The sequence below is a fragment of the Lampris incognitus genome, chromosome 9 (genome assembly GCF_029633865.1).
Source record: "Lampris incognitus isolate fLamInc1 chromosome 9, fLamInc1.hap2, whole genome shotgun sequence".
Taxonomy (NCBI): domain Eukaryota; kingdom Metazoa; phylum Chordata; class Actinopteri; order Lampriformes; family Lampridae; genus Lampris; species Lampris incognitus.
The window spans coordinates 32,580,133-32,595,589 of record NC_079219.1 but is presented as its reverse complement, the minus strand read 5'-3'; positions in this window follow the sequence as shown (position 1 = coordinate 32,595,589).

Genomic DNA, 15,457 nt, shown 5'->3' with positions numbered 1-15,457 from the left:
TTATTGTTTGAGTTGTCTAAATGGATCCATCAGATAACTGTCAAATGATGCTTTGAGTCTGTCACAGTCCTGGATGAAGGCTTGACTGTGAAGTCATAGGGATATCAAGTTTTCTTAATGGCAGCACCATACAATTACATTGCATGCATATACACTGATGAGCCAAAACATTATGACCATCTGCCTAATATGCTGTTGGTCCTCTGTGTGTCGCCAAAACAGCACGGACCCGCCGAGCCATCGACTGTCCAAAAACCCCTGAAGCCCATTGTAGGTGCTTTCGATGGTGGACAGAGGTCGTCATGGGCACTCTGACCGGTCTGCGGCTACGCAGCCCCATATACAGCAGGTTGTGATGCACTGTGTTGTGACACATTGCTCCCATGACCAACATTAAAATGTTCTGTGCCTTGTGCCACAGTAGGCCTTTTGTTGGTTCGAACCAAATGGGTTAGCCTTTGTTGCCCTCGCACATTGATGAACCATGGGCGCCCAACACGCATGTCGCCGGTTTGTGAATGGTCCTTCCTCGGACCACTGCCAGTAGGTACTAACCACTGCTGACCGGGAGCACCCCACAAGCCTTGCCGTTTCAGAGATGCTCTGACCCAGTCATCTGGCCATAACAATTTGGCCCTTGTCAAAGTTGCTTACGTCTTTACTCCTGCCCATTTCTCCTGCATCCAACATTTTTACTACGAGAACTGATTGTTCACTTGCCATTTAATCTACCCAGACCTTGACATGTGCATTTGTTTGGAGATGATCAATATTATTCGGTTCACATGTGAGTGGTCATAATGTTTTGCCTCATCAGTGTACCATGCACACATGCACATGCATATATACATGTGCACTTTCGTAAACATTTCCACAGTTTAAGAAGAAATATTCACAAAACTCAACAGTGCAGACTGCTTTCTTTTTTGTAAGTAGTGTATATGTACAATTAGGTCCTTTCTTAGAATTGCACCAAAAATATTTATGTTTCTCACTTCGCTATAAAAAAATTACTTAATTTGGTCCATTCCAGCATACATGAAATCAGCATGCGATGTGAATGATAAAACATGAATGATACATGCTTATTTGATGATTTTCTAGAGGGTTGGGGGAAGTATTTGACAACTACGAGGAACAAAAATTGAAAGGCGGGATAACCCTGCTGGATTCCTGGATATGTTGAATCTTTTGGATGTCTTCAACCCAGTATCACAGAGCTATTGATATTGTCATATAATGTACTAATGGCATTACTGAAATTATCTCTGAATCCATTTTTTTTGTTTTTTGTTGTTGTAGTGATTTTATTAGAAAAGCATGCTCAATGGTATCACATGCTTTAAAGAAGTCTATGAAAAGGATAAAAGTGTCACTCCACTGAGTCTGCATAATCCAAAAGAGTCAACACAAGTCCGATGTTACAACTTATGTGACGGTTTTTCATGAACCCAGTTTGTGCTTCACTGATAACTTGATCCAACCCTTTCTTCTGCCTTGAAGCATAGATAGAAAACAACAATCCATATTCAATTGTTGAAAATTATGTAGGAAGCCAATTTTCAATAAGTAAGGTATCTTTTTCTGGTTTTGGCAGTAATGTTATGACACCCTGCTTCATGGTGACCTCTCTCCATTATCAATACAAATTTTCAACATGAAAAATAAGGGTTTACATAAAACATCCCAGAAGTGTAGTTAAAATTCTACAAACAGACCATCTCTTCCCAGTGCTTTACCTTTTTCATTGAATACAGTGCTTCATCTCTTTCTTGAATTGTTAGATCTTCATTAAATATAGATTTGAATTCTTCACTGATAGTAGGTACAAAAACTCTGGATATGTTCCATACATTTTTCACACTTCTTTGTGCTGAATTTTGATTTGTATAGATTTTCATAAAATGAGGATGCAAAATCTGATCTTTCCTTTGGGTCAGTGCTTGTACTGCCATTAATAGTAAGAGCGGATAACGAGTTTCTTTTAGCACTTCTTTTCTTGATTGCAAAAAAAAATAACCAGTATTAATTTCACCCTTCGATCCATTTAGCCCTAGATCAGAAAGAGCCCCCTTAGCAAGATCCATCAACATTTGATTCAACTCTTAAAGGAGCTATAGGCGGCCGCCGATTTTTGGCAAAATTTTAAATTTCTTATTATATCTCGACAGTAATTGATAGTACTCAAAAAATAGGACGTTTGACACCGAAATGAAAAAAAAAATCGTCGTTCCTGTAAGGGGCAGGAGCTGAAACAACGACAGACGAACGACCAAGTCAAATGATTGGAACGAGCGAGCTGTCTATCAAACCCTCAGTGACACGCGCGTTGGTTGTGCGCATAAAAGTTGCGCGTACACAAAGGCCGGTTGCTAACACATAGCTGCCTTCTAGCTACCTAGCGAGCAGGGGCGATTCTAGGATCAGAGCTTTTGGGGTGCTGAGCACCCGGAGTGCTGGCCCGCCAGGCAAGATAAAATTGGGGGGGTGGATCAAACCATTTTCGAAGCATGGGGGGTGCTGTATTTTTGTTGTTAAAAAATTACGTTTAAACCATATACTGAATATGGTTTTGACATTTCTTCAGCTTATTAAACATGGACATACAGTAAAAAATAAAAAAAAATCCCTTCAATTTTAGGGGTGCTGGGGTTCAATTTAGGGCTGCTGCAGCACCCCCAAAAATGGGCTAGAAACGCCTATGCTAGCGAGCCAGTCGTGATTGCTATAACAATGGAGCCGGATCCTTAATTAGTTTTCTCTTACGTGTGTGACTTCCATTCGGTACAGCTAATTCGGCTCCGCTCAGAATGACGCTTGTCTCAGGTGAAATGCTTTCGCTTCCATCAGCTGGTGTGTCCGGCGCGTGCATGTGTTTTTGGGGCGCAGCTTTGGAGACATCCTGACGCTTTCTGATTAGGAAGGGCGGTGTCGAATTCGGTTTAAGGATTTGAAAATATTTCTTAAGTTCTGCCCAAAGTCAACGGCTGCCTATTGCTCTTTTAATTTAAATATTTCAATTTCTTCATCCACTGATAATGTATCTTTTCCATTAGTACATTTAGTCTAGCCATTATTTCAGCTTCAAGCTGGTTTCTGTTGTTCTTCAACACCTTGCTGCGTTTAAGAGCTAAGCATCTTACCTTAAATTTAAGATATTTCCGAATACTTCTATTAACGTTGCAGTACTCATCAAGCATCTCTTTGTTTAAATCCCCCCTTTTTTCCTCCTCCCCAATTGTACTTGGCCAATCACCCCACTCTTCCGAGCCGTCCCAGTCGCTGCTCCACCCCTCTGCCGATCCAGGGAAAGATGTGTAATGATAATGCCTATTCAATAGACTGACGCTGCAGACTACCACATGCCTCCTCCGATACATGTGGAGTCGCCAGTCGCTTCTTTTCACCTAACAGTGAGGAGTTTTGCCAGGGGGACGTAGCGTGTGGGGGAATAATGCTTCTCCCCTCCCCCCAGTTCCCCCGAACAGGTGCCTCGACCGACCAGAGCAGGCGCTAGTGCAGCAACCAGGACACGTACCTACATCCATGGGTTTTTGATCGGCGATCCCGTGTTGGTAGGCAATGGAATAGACCGCCACGCCACCCGGACGCCCATGATTGGGGAATATTAATATCTTACACAGCATTTTCTTTAAAGTAAGCCGAATGATTTGAGCATTTTGAAAATGGTAAGTTAAAAAAGTAACATAACATTGGCGGCACGGTGGCGCACAGTGACATGCGGTGAGGTTCGTGGCTGGTGAGGCACTGACATTTTCAAAGTCAGATTAACAAATACATGAACCCAATATAGTAGTGTAAACTACTAATAAGACACGTTAGCCCCTAGCTAACGGGCCTGACCCTTTAGTCGAGCGGTTCGTGATGTCGCCTTGTGGCGCAGCACACCCCGTATCGAATCCCGCACCGGGCAAGAAAATAACCGGTTACATTGGTGGCAGCGGTGGGATCCGGAAGTGTGCAGATCCTCAGAAGTCTCTTCGGAGCGCGGGAATAACAAAGCGCGAGAGCGCGCCTCCGGGGAGGGTGACGACTGTAAACTACTAATAACACACATTAGCCCCTAGCTAACGGGTCTGACCCTTTAGCCGAGCGGTTAGTAATGTCGCCTTGTGGCGCAGTACACGCCGTATCGAATACCGCACCGGACAAGAAAATAACCGGTTACAGTAGCTTCTATTCACCATTCATTTGGCAGCTTGCACATTGACTACAGCTTGTGTTTCATATCTCATCAGCATTCTTTACACACACATAATTAAGGTACATATTTGGACAAGGAGCGGCTCAGAGAAAGAGCGCATTTGCTCTGCACCGTGCGTGTTTTCCTAATTTGCCATCGTAATTCCACAATTACTATTACTATTTTTTATATTGTGTAGTTTTTATCTGTTGTTGCTTTTTGTATTTGTTTATCTTTGTACAGTGTCCTTGAGTGTCCAGAAAGGCGCTTATAAATAAAATTTATTATTATTATTATTATTACTACTATTAGTATTTAATTAATTACATACTCATTCAATACAAATAAAAGGATGTACTGCAGTGTATACATGGGCTTACCTTTACTTGAAAATTAAGTCCATTCTCCTATCCTTCTGGACAATAATCTCCGTGACTTTGTTGTAAAAGTCCTCCTTATCTTCTTTTAGTTTTAGAAGTCTTCCCGTCCTGTAAACCCGTGGGCTCACGCATACGCCCCCTTCAGTGAGGCAGAGGTACTGGCTGCCTCATCTCATGCTTTTTCAGTGCGGTTTTATGTAAGATCAGCAAGACTAAATATGTTATACACATAGTACATGAAATACAATAACTATTTTAAGGAAAGTGAGGACATATAATAAAAGTGTCTACAAACATTACATTGGTGACAAACAGTGAGAAAGCAAAAGGCATGCGCTCAACCCAGTTTGTGAGGGATTGCGCAATCCGAGGTGAGGCTCCACTCCTCGCTGCCTCAACTCGCGTATCTCCCCTCTAATTGAGCAGGAAATATGTAAATTCAGCGATTTTGATAATAAAAATGATTTAAATTATTGGAATTGTAGATAAATTACATTTATAGCACAAATCAGTAGACAAATATTAATATTTATTTTATTTAATCATCATTTGTTTTTTCTTTTCATGATGAAAGGTGAGGCTCTGCCTCACCTGCCTCCCCTGACCGCACGTCCCTGGTGGCGCAGTGGTTAGCGCGGTTGCCTCACAGCAAGAAGGTCCTGGGTTGGAGCCCCAGGTAGTCCAACCTTGGTGGGTCATCCCGGGACATCCTCTGTGTGGAGTTTGCATGAATATGTGTGTGTGTGTGTGTGTGTGTGTGTGTGTGTGTGTGTGTGTGTGTGTGTGTGTGTGCTCGCGCGCGCACGTCGGCCCTGTGATGGCCTGGCGGCCTGTCCACGATGTCTCCCCGCCTGCTGCCCAATGACGGCTGGAATAGGTTTCAGCATCCCCGCGACCCTGAGAACAGGGTAAGCGGTTCAGCTAATGGATGGAAACAGTAACATGTTAACAGATAGCGTTAAAGTCATCATTCAAGGCCATGTTATTAAATTTCCAGTACCCCTTAGTTCCATTAGGTGCACGGGAGCATTCCAAGTCTAAAGCAGTTAGCTTGTTATCAGACAAAGGTGCATAATGATGAGCCATTTTTGACATATTGCAATATTGATGAAGTTAGAAACAAATCAATTCTTGACTTCAAGGTGTAATTCTTGTTATACCATGTAAAGTCTTACTGATTTGGGTTAAAGAAGCACCAAGTGTCTGACAGTGAGAGTTCTGTACAAAGGGATGAGATGATGTTACACTATATGGACAAAAGTTTTGAGACACACTTCTTAATCAATGAATTCAGGTGTTTCATTCAGACCCTATTGCCACGGGTGTATAAAATCCAGCAGCTTGCCATGCAGTCTGCATTTACAAACATTTGTGAAAGAATGTGTCCCCCTGAAGAGCTCAGTGAATTCAAGCGTGGTACTGTCATAGGACGCCACCTTTGCAGTAAGTCAGTTCATGAAATGTCTTCCCTGCTGGATATTCCATGGTCAACTGTAAGCGGTATTATTGAAATGTGGAAGCATTTAGGAACAACAGCAACTCAGTCACAAAGTGGCAGACCATGTAAAGCCACAAAGCGGGATCAACAAGTGCTGAGGCGCATAGTGCATAAAAGTCGCCAACGTTCTGTTGACTCGATAACTGCAGCCATCCAAACTTCCTCTGGCATTAACATCAGCACAAAAACTGTGCCGGGAGCTTCATGGAATGGGTTTCCATGGCTGAGCAGCTGCATGCAAGCCTTACATCACCAAGCACAATGCCAAGCATCAGATGGAGTGGTGTAAAGCATGCTGCCACTGGACTCTGGAGCAGTGGAAACATGTTCTGTGGAGTGACGAATCTCACTTCTGTGTGTCTGGCAGTCTGATGGATGAGTCTGGGTTTGGCGGATGCCAGGAGAACGTTACCTGCCTGATTGCATTGTGCCAACTGTAAAGTTTGGTGGAGGAGGGATATATAGGTGGCCGCCGATTTTTGGCAAAATTTTAAATTTCTTATTATATCTCGACAGTAATTGTTCGTATTCAAAAAATAAGACGTTTGACACCGAAATGGAAAAAAACCGTCGTTCCTGTAAGGGGCAGGAGCTGAAACAACGACATCCAATCAAACGAACGACCAAGTCAAATGATTGGAACGAGCGAGCTGTCTATCAAACCCTCAGTGACACGCGCGTTTATTGTGCGCATAACAGTTGTGCGTACACAAAGGTCGGTTGTTAGCACATAGCCGCCTGCTAGCTACCTAGCGAGCCAGTCGTGATTGCTATAACAACGGAGCCGGATCCTTAGTTAGTGTGACATCCATTCGGTACAGCTAATTCGGCTCCGCTCAGAATGACGCTTGTCTCAGGTGAAATGCTTTCGCTTCAATCAGCTGGTGTGTCCGGCGCGTGCATGTGTTTTCGGGGCGTGGCTTTGGAGGCATCCTGACGCTTTCTGATTAGGAAGGGCGGTGTCGAATTCGGTTTAAGGATTTTAAAATATTTCTTAAGTTCTGCCCAAAGTCAACGGCTGCCTATTGCTCCTTTAATTTAAATATTTCAATTTCTTCATCCACTGATAATGTATCTTTTCCATTAGTGCATTTAGTCTAGCCATTATTTCAGCTTCATGCTGGTTTCTGTTGTTCTTCAACTCCTTGCTGCGTTTAAGAGCAAAGCATCTTACCTTAAATTTAAGATATTTCCGAATACTTCTATTAACATTGCAGTACTCATTGTGGTGTATTAGATCGAGCACTCGGTGCTCGATTGTGTTGGACTGTCACCACTACTGAGTTCTGTAACACACTGGTCGAGCCTAGTAGTGTGTGATGTCTCCGTCAGTAAAGATCAGACTTGTGCCGCATCCTCGTCTCTGTGTACTTATATATATTAGTGATTAAGTTAGTAAACCACGAATAGTAACACTACAATAGTGTACATAAGAGAAGTCACAACATGGTGTCAGAAGACGGAGTTACGGTATAATTCGAGGGCGGTACTTCAACGAGTTCGCTGGTAGCTGAGGCAGGTAGCTAACACGTGCTAGCCTGCGCACAAATATGGAACAGTTCAAGCCGCCACCATCGCTGATACTTACCGGGAATGTTGCAGAAAACTGGAGAAGATGGGAGCAGCGTTTCCAGCTGTACATGACCGCTTCAGGTGCGTTGGATAAGGAAGAGACGGTTAAAATAGCCATTCTGCTTCACACCATCGGCGAGGAGGCGCTGGAAGTGTATAACACACTCACCGTCATCCCAGAAGGAGACGACGAATCGATGGAGGACGTTCTGAAAGCCTTCAAGGACTACTGCAGCCCTCGGAAGAACGTCGTGTTCGAACGCCATCAATTCTGGTCGCACACGATGTCAGCAGGAATACCGGTGGACAGATTCATCACAGAGCTGCGCCAGAAGAGCAAAGACTGTGAGTTTGGCAGACATGAAGATGACATGATAAGAGATAAATTAGTGTTCAGCATAAATGATGCCCGTTTGAAAGAAAGACTGTTACGTGATAATGAGCTTACTTTGCGCAGGGCCGTCGAGATATGTAGATCAGCCGAGCTCGCTAAGTCACAAATACAAGCGATGCAGATGTCACATGTTGTCCAAGACGCCTCAGTGGAGGCATTGAAGAAAGCAACAGGGCAAACGCGCACGGGCAGCTGGAACAAGAACAAAACGAGCAGCAAGAGGCATGTAGCAACAACGCTCTGCCACAAGTATGGAAATAAACATGAGCCCCGTCAATGCCCAGCTTATGGTGCAGTGTGCCACAAATGTGGTAAGAACAATCATTTTTCCAAGGTGTGTAAATCAAGCACTGAAAAAAGCGGCAATTACAAGACAAAGACAGTGCATAATCTAGAAAGTGAAATTGATTCCTTATATACAGGCATGATTGGAAAATACAAAAACAAAGCAGCCCACCAAGCTAAAGGCACTGTATGGCGTGAAACAGCCACGGTCAGAGGCGTAGCAATTAACTTCAAGTTGGACACAGGCGCCGATGCAAATGTGCTTCCTATGCGCGTATTCCGGCAGCTACCAGGTCCCGTTCAGTTACGGCCCACAAAGACTGTGCTGATTGCTTTTGGTGGTGCACGACTACCCTCAGATGGTGTTGCATCTCTAGATTGCCGCACATCTAAGCATACGGCTATATTGGACTTCCATGTGTCTAGCCGAGCTGACAAGCCAGTCCTGGGTGGAGATGCGTGTGAAGAGCTGCAGCTGGTGAGAAGAGTCGAGGCGCTTGCAGTGGAGTCCCCACAACCAGCAAAACCTCCGGCCACCAAAGAGGAGCTGCTGCAGAGGTATGCGGAGGTCTTCACAGGATTAGGTGAATTTCCTGGAGTTCATCACATACACATTGACCCCAGCGTCACGCCTGTGATTCACGCGTGCAGGAACGTACCACTCTCCATCATGGACTCACTAAGAGAGACACTCACAGACTTGCAGAACAGGAAAGTCATAACTCCTTGTCAATGAACCTACAGAATGGGTTAACAGTCTTGTTGCCACAAAGAAAAAAAAATGGTGCGCTAAGGGTATGTTTGGATCCTTGCAACCTGAATGAGGCAGTCAAGCGTCAACACTACTCCATTCCTACACCGGAAGACGTGCGCAGCAGGCTAACAGGAAAATCCATCTTCTCCATCCTAGATGAAAAGGATGGATACTGGCAGATCAAGCTAGATGAGCCGTCGTCGAAGCTATGCACCTTCAACACGCCGTGGGGCCGGTTCCGCTTCCTCAGACTCCCATTCGGGATCAAATCGGCCAGCGAAGTGTTTCAACAAAAGAACTGTGAGACCTTCGGCGATATCCCAGGTGTGTACATTATAGCAGACGACATGATCATCGCAGCGTCATCAGAGAGGGAACACGATGAAATCCTGCAGAAAGTAATGGAGAGAGCCAAGACCGCACATGTGAAATTTAACAGGGACAAGATCCAGTTTAAAGTTGATACTGTAAAGTACATGGGACACGTCATCACGGCAGCAGGACAGAGAGCTGACGACACAAAGATCAAAGCGATTGTGGACATGCCAACCCCGGAAGACAAACAAGGTCTCCAACGTCTGCTGGGAATGACAAAATTCCTAGCGCAATACATACCAAACAAAGCCTCACTCACGGCACCCCTCAGACAGCTGCTCAAGAAGGATGTAGCGTGGCAATGGTGCCCGCACCACAGCTCAGCGCTAAATAGTCCATGGGCCAGACGATATTTCGGTACACTCAAGGTGGCAAAACTTACTTATAATTTTTGAAAGGATCCATGTCTGTAGATGATATTTTGGTATGATAACCATTCCTGAGTGGCAGCTGTATCACAGTTATCAGCTCATGAAGTTAACCACCCGCTAAACTAAATTGCATTTTAGACGCTGGTGCATATCCTGGTTTAGCCTCATGGTCAGGACATTTTTCAATGTTCTATAATATTTTCTTTGGTATCATTTTAAAGGGGACCTTCTTAGCTTTCATTCAAGCCCTGTTGTGGATATTTCTCACAAATATAGAGGTCACTTGAGCTCTTCAACCCGTCAATAGCACACATCTTTCTGCAATTTTCGCCTAAACTATATACTTTCTTTTAGCCCTGTGGCATCTAGGAATATCAGGGACACAAAACACCAAAACTGGAATACTCACAGGACTGTAAAGATTCAGGAAATGTATAATATACCCATACTATTTCATTGTGTGAGGTGATTGTGAGCCTTAAATGAGAACTAGACCAAAGCCAGTTAGGTCACAAACTGGTCTCTATACATTTGTTTAAATACACAATCAAAATACATGATAAAAAGGAATACCATAGTGAGGTAATGAACTATTTTAATATTTTAAACAACATTGACATTTACATATACTTAGTCAATGATACATGTAATCCCATATCATTAGTGGGTATATGTAATGGTAATGGGTAGGGTAATGGGTATATGTGAATATGGTTACATTATTGTTATCAAGCTCTGGGTAACCAAGTCCAGAATCAACATCCTGTGCATCAGTAGACTACTACCACAGTAATACCATCAGAATCATCACACTGTCATTCATCAAACTGCTCGTTTCTCTCATCATCTGACTCCCCAAGTTCAAAGTCCAGTTCTGGACCATCCTGCTGTTTTTGGTTACTGCAGGTCTGTAACCTGCACATGTCTGTGCATGGAAGTCCATTTGACAGGCACATGCAGCTTGGCATTTTGCATGAATGCACACACTTGCATGTTAGCATTTCCAAGACCACATCTGGTGCAGGTGGGGAGCGCATCCAGTATATGGCCAGCTTGCCTTCATCGTCTGTCCATCCATACTCAGTAGGGCTTGGCACCACAGGGTTAGCCTGCAGACAGCACTTCCATATTGCTGCCTGATAGTTGGCTCGTTGAACATGCATAAAGAGACAGTCTCTACATGGTGGCAGCTGGCTGGACTCAACCTCTCCCCTTTTGGTGCAGAAGAGCTGGTAACGCAGTTTGTTCACCTCAGCAGTGCTGCTATTAGCAACATACATCCGACAGGTGAACTGCTCAATTTTCTGGAACAGCTCATCACTCACATTCCATGTCTGTCCCAGTTGACTAAAAGTCTCTTGGCAGGAAGTGTGCTTTCTCACTATCTTCAGGGCATTCAGCTTCCCTCGACCAGCGAATGCACTGACAGTGTCGCAGCCTGTGAAGGCATGTAAGCCAATTAGGCTGTCACAGATGCTGTCTCCAAGTGAACTTGCCAGTTTGGTGATGTCGACAAACCGTGTGCGGTTCTGAGTCCCACACTTCTGGTAGATGGGACAGGTGATGTCCTTCTGGAAGCCAAGACAAAGCACCATGACATCAGTGTCCTCAGCTGTGATGATAACTGACTTTGAGCCCGCATTTGCTGCATGCAATGCATGCAGGAGCAGACGGGTGTCAGGTTCTTCATGTGTGGAGTGCAGTTCTGCTGCTTCCTCACACCCATCTTCTGTCAACTTGTAGCAGGTTTCCTCACAGGTCATGTACAACACCTTGCCATGCAGCATAGCTCTGTATCGTGGGAGTTTCCACTCTTCCACCAGAAACTTGATGAGACTGGTCTTGTTGGAGGAACTGCACAGAAGTTTTCTCCACTGCTGGACGTGGTGTCCCCCTGCAAGATTCTTGTACTGGAGAGTGATGTCTCCACCCCGGTTCAGTCGTTCAGCATCTTTGATCGAAGTCTGGTGATAGACATCAAAAACAACATCAATCCTCCCACTCTGTGCTCCCTCATGGAGGACCTGGGTCAAGGCTGACTCTGCCACCTGTGCAAAGGTTTTGTTGTTGCCATTCATTTTTTGGACCAGGCTCATCCCATCAATGATGGAAGTAGATGGGATTGGGATGTCTTCTGCAGGAGATACATTCTTTTCAAGCTCTCTGGCAAGTGCAGCCTTGTTTGTTTTTCGTAAGGACCCATCAGCATTTGCCAGTGCCCATGGTAGTGGGCCCAATGGGTAGGCAAGGACATCCTTCAGATTCACCTTCCTGCTTTCAGCCACCAGGATCATGTGACTGAAAAGGTTTCTATCTGCCTTCAGAACCACATCCTGTGCTTTCTTTCCATGAGCTTGTTTTGTGCTGACATTGGAGAATGTTTTCAGACTTTGCTTGGTCATCTTGTCGTGGAATTTCACAGGTGGTGGGTCTGCATCTAACCTTGTTTGCTGGAATGCTTGGTAGGCCTCTTCTCCTTTCTCAAGAGCTCTCAAGAGATCTATGGTCACATCAGGTGGAGCCATGTTGCCAGTGGAGAGGCTAACCAAATCAATCTCATCAGGGGACATAGGATTGAGCCAGTTATTCTCCATAAGGTCCATGAGAGACTGGACATCTGCTTCATCTCTCTTGATCCTTGGACTCTGTAGATCTGGATGAGACCATTTGCACCTGCCTTGACCTGTCAGGTCTCTCAGCTGTCTGAGGTACATGCTTCTATACTCAGCTGTGAGATAATATTTGGTCACAGCTCCTGGCTTCAAGCTGATTCCCTTTGTCCCTCCAGCTGTTTGGGTGTCTTTGTTCACCGTTTCTTCTATAGCTCGGTCAACAGGGATTCGGCCAAAGGGATTGGTGGAGCCCAGTTGGACTGAGAAGCCTCCTTCCATGAATTCTGTGTACACATCTGGGTGTGTGATGGGCAGCTCAGACATCTGGGCGTAGTAGTAGGGGAGGTAGCGTGCATAATTCATCCTGTCATAAGCAAAGCACCATGGGATCATTGTTCGAATGCTAGCCAAGTGTAGCATCCAGTCTCCCTCTCTGGATGCTCGGATGAGCCCCAACAAGATTTCAACCATGTCCAAATAGGACATCCAGAAGTTCGAGAGGCTGCCGTTTCCACCTCTAAGGAACTCACGGTAGACTTCAAATGGATCCATGATACATGTACAAGAGCTGTTCTCGAGGACCTCCTTCAAAGCATGTTGTGAGACTTCTTTCGCAAGGCTGTCAATGGTCTTCAGTGTCTCATTCAGGTGAACCATGTCATTCCTGTGAGTTTCTTCCAACCAGGACAGGAAACCATTCAAGGTCAGTCGCATGAGAGCCTCATACAGGAGCTTGTGTAGTCGCACTGCCCTGTTGTACTTGCGGCCATCCATAACACCAGCAATTGAGCCTTCTGCAATCATGCCAGACTCAATGCAGAGGTCTTTGAGTCCAGCATCTTGGAAACGCTTTCCTATTATTGCCAGCAGTGTGCAGATGGTGTGGAATACCCCAAGCCTAACGATGATATCATGGAACTTGTCATGGTGTTTCCATGTGATCTCGACAGCCTTCGCATACAGGGCTTGGTCAAAGACACAGACAATCTTCCTCAGGCCTAAGCACTACATGATGCTCAGTGACTGGTTAAGCACCTCGTTGACAGTAGACATTTGTGTCGCTGGAGCATTGATGGTAGGCAGATAGCCTATATTGTCGGGGATGACCGTCATCTCTCCTCGAGTCAGGATGTTGAAGCCTGTCCAGCTGCTGACTGACTGTTTTTCTTGTTGTGACATGCGTGCTAGGACTCAAAGAAGGTTTTTCTCTCTGGCAAGCTTAGTATTGGCTGCAGTATCGGCATCTGACTTTTGGCTTTGTGGTGGCCCTACCCGTTGTCCAGCATTGTAAGTTGGTAACATTGGTGGGGGTCCATCAATGCTTCTCTTCTTTGTTTTGGGAACAGTGGGCATGGGTTGGACAGGAAGTGGGTTGACTGGCTTTGCTTGCACAGCAATCCCATTGACTCTGTGAGATGTTCCCTCACCACTGACAGTTTCTTCAAGACGGTCGATATTGTCCCAGGCTAAAGTTGTGAATATGCCAGGATGGATGTTAGCTGGAAGGGCAATGCCACTCCCTGATGATGAGAGTTTCTGGAGACACAGGGCAGTGTTGATCTCTTCCATCTGTGAATAGGACAACACACTGTGACCAAGTCGGTTGAGGATGTTTATCAACTCTACATTTCCTGTCAACGATTTGACACTGAATGGCAGAACAATGTGCTTGGAAGGCTTGGTATTTCCACATGTCACTGCATATACTATGTCATGGCCAAATGACTGCAGAAGGCACTGCACTCTCTGGGATGCATGATCAGGATCATTTGAGCCTGTGAGTAGAGAGTACAGGAAGATAATGAGCGACTCTGGAATGGTAGGACATTCTGCTTCTGGTTTGACTTCAGGCGGCCAGGTTTGAGGAACATCTTGACTTTTAATGTCTGCTCTCAATTTGATGGCTGCTTTGGCTATAACATCTTGTGCACTGACACTTTTCAGGGTCTGCAGCTCCCTTTTGAGAGACTGATTTTCTTTGGCAAGTTCCCTCATGGACAAGTTGTCGGGATAGAGGGGGAATTTTCCTTTCTCATCAGGGAATATCTGCAAGGCTCCAGCAAACTCACTCTCCAGGTTTCGCCTTATGTGCTTCTTGGTTTATTCCTTGACTTGGGCAATGCCTTGGGAGTTCATTGAAGCTACCAGTCTAGAAGAGAGATCAGTCATTGTCATCACTTGAGGATTGCCAAAAAGCTCCATCCTGATGAAGAGGAACAGCTCATTGTATGCCTTATTCACAGCAGCTTCATACTGGGCTGCAGCATCATCATCTTCATTGCTGGCAACCTCTCCTTTGGAAACCTCTTCTTTGGTGTAAAGTCTATAGCATGACCTGTGGTGGTGCCCTTCAGCTGCTACAAGGTCTCTACTCACAATGGCAAGGATTCTGCTGTCCCTTTTCTTTGTGGCTGCACTCCTGATCTTTGCATCAGCTCGCAGTTCTCGACACTGCACCAGTACTTCTCTCGTATTCTGTCTCTTGGAATATTTGCTGTTTTTCTGACAAAATATGCACTCTGCATCATAAGTCCTAGATGTACTTGGAGCATGTCGAGCTACTCTCTTAGATTGTTTCTCTTCAGCAGAGACACAACTTTTCTTTTCTTTTGCAAGGAGGCCATCAAGAATTTGCTTCATAGTGAAGATATTGTGACACTTTCTGTGGTAGTAGATTGCTGGAATCTGTCCCTCAGGAATGTCTTTTGCCAGTTTCAAAACTGGTGCATGATTTCGTATCTGAGCTGCCCTGAGCAGAGTTCTCCATGAGTCGACACTTTGTAGTGAAACCAGCTTATCTGTATCATCAGAACAGTGGATAATGCACTCCACCCGTGGGAGCTTTGGTATTGGGTAAAAACTTGCTTGTTCACCAGTGGCCATATTCAATCAGTTTTCACCTGCCACCTACAAACAAATACATGTAACTTAGGTGTATGAACACTACTAAAACAAAGTTTACTTTGCTTCACCAGCGTCATATTACCAGTATTTATTTTACATAGCCACAAA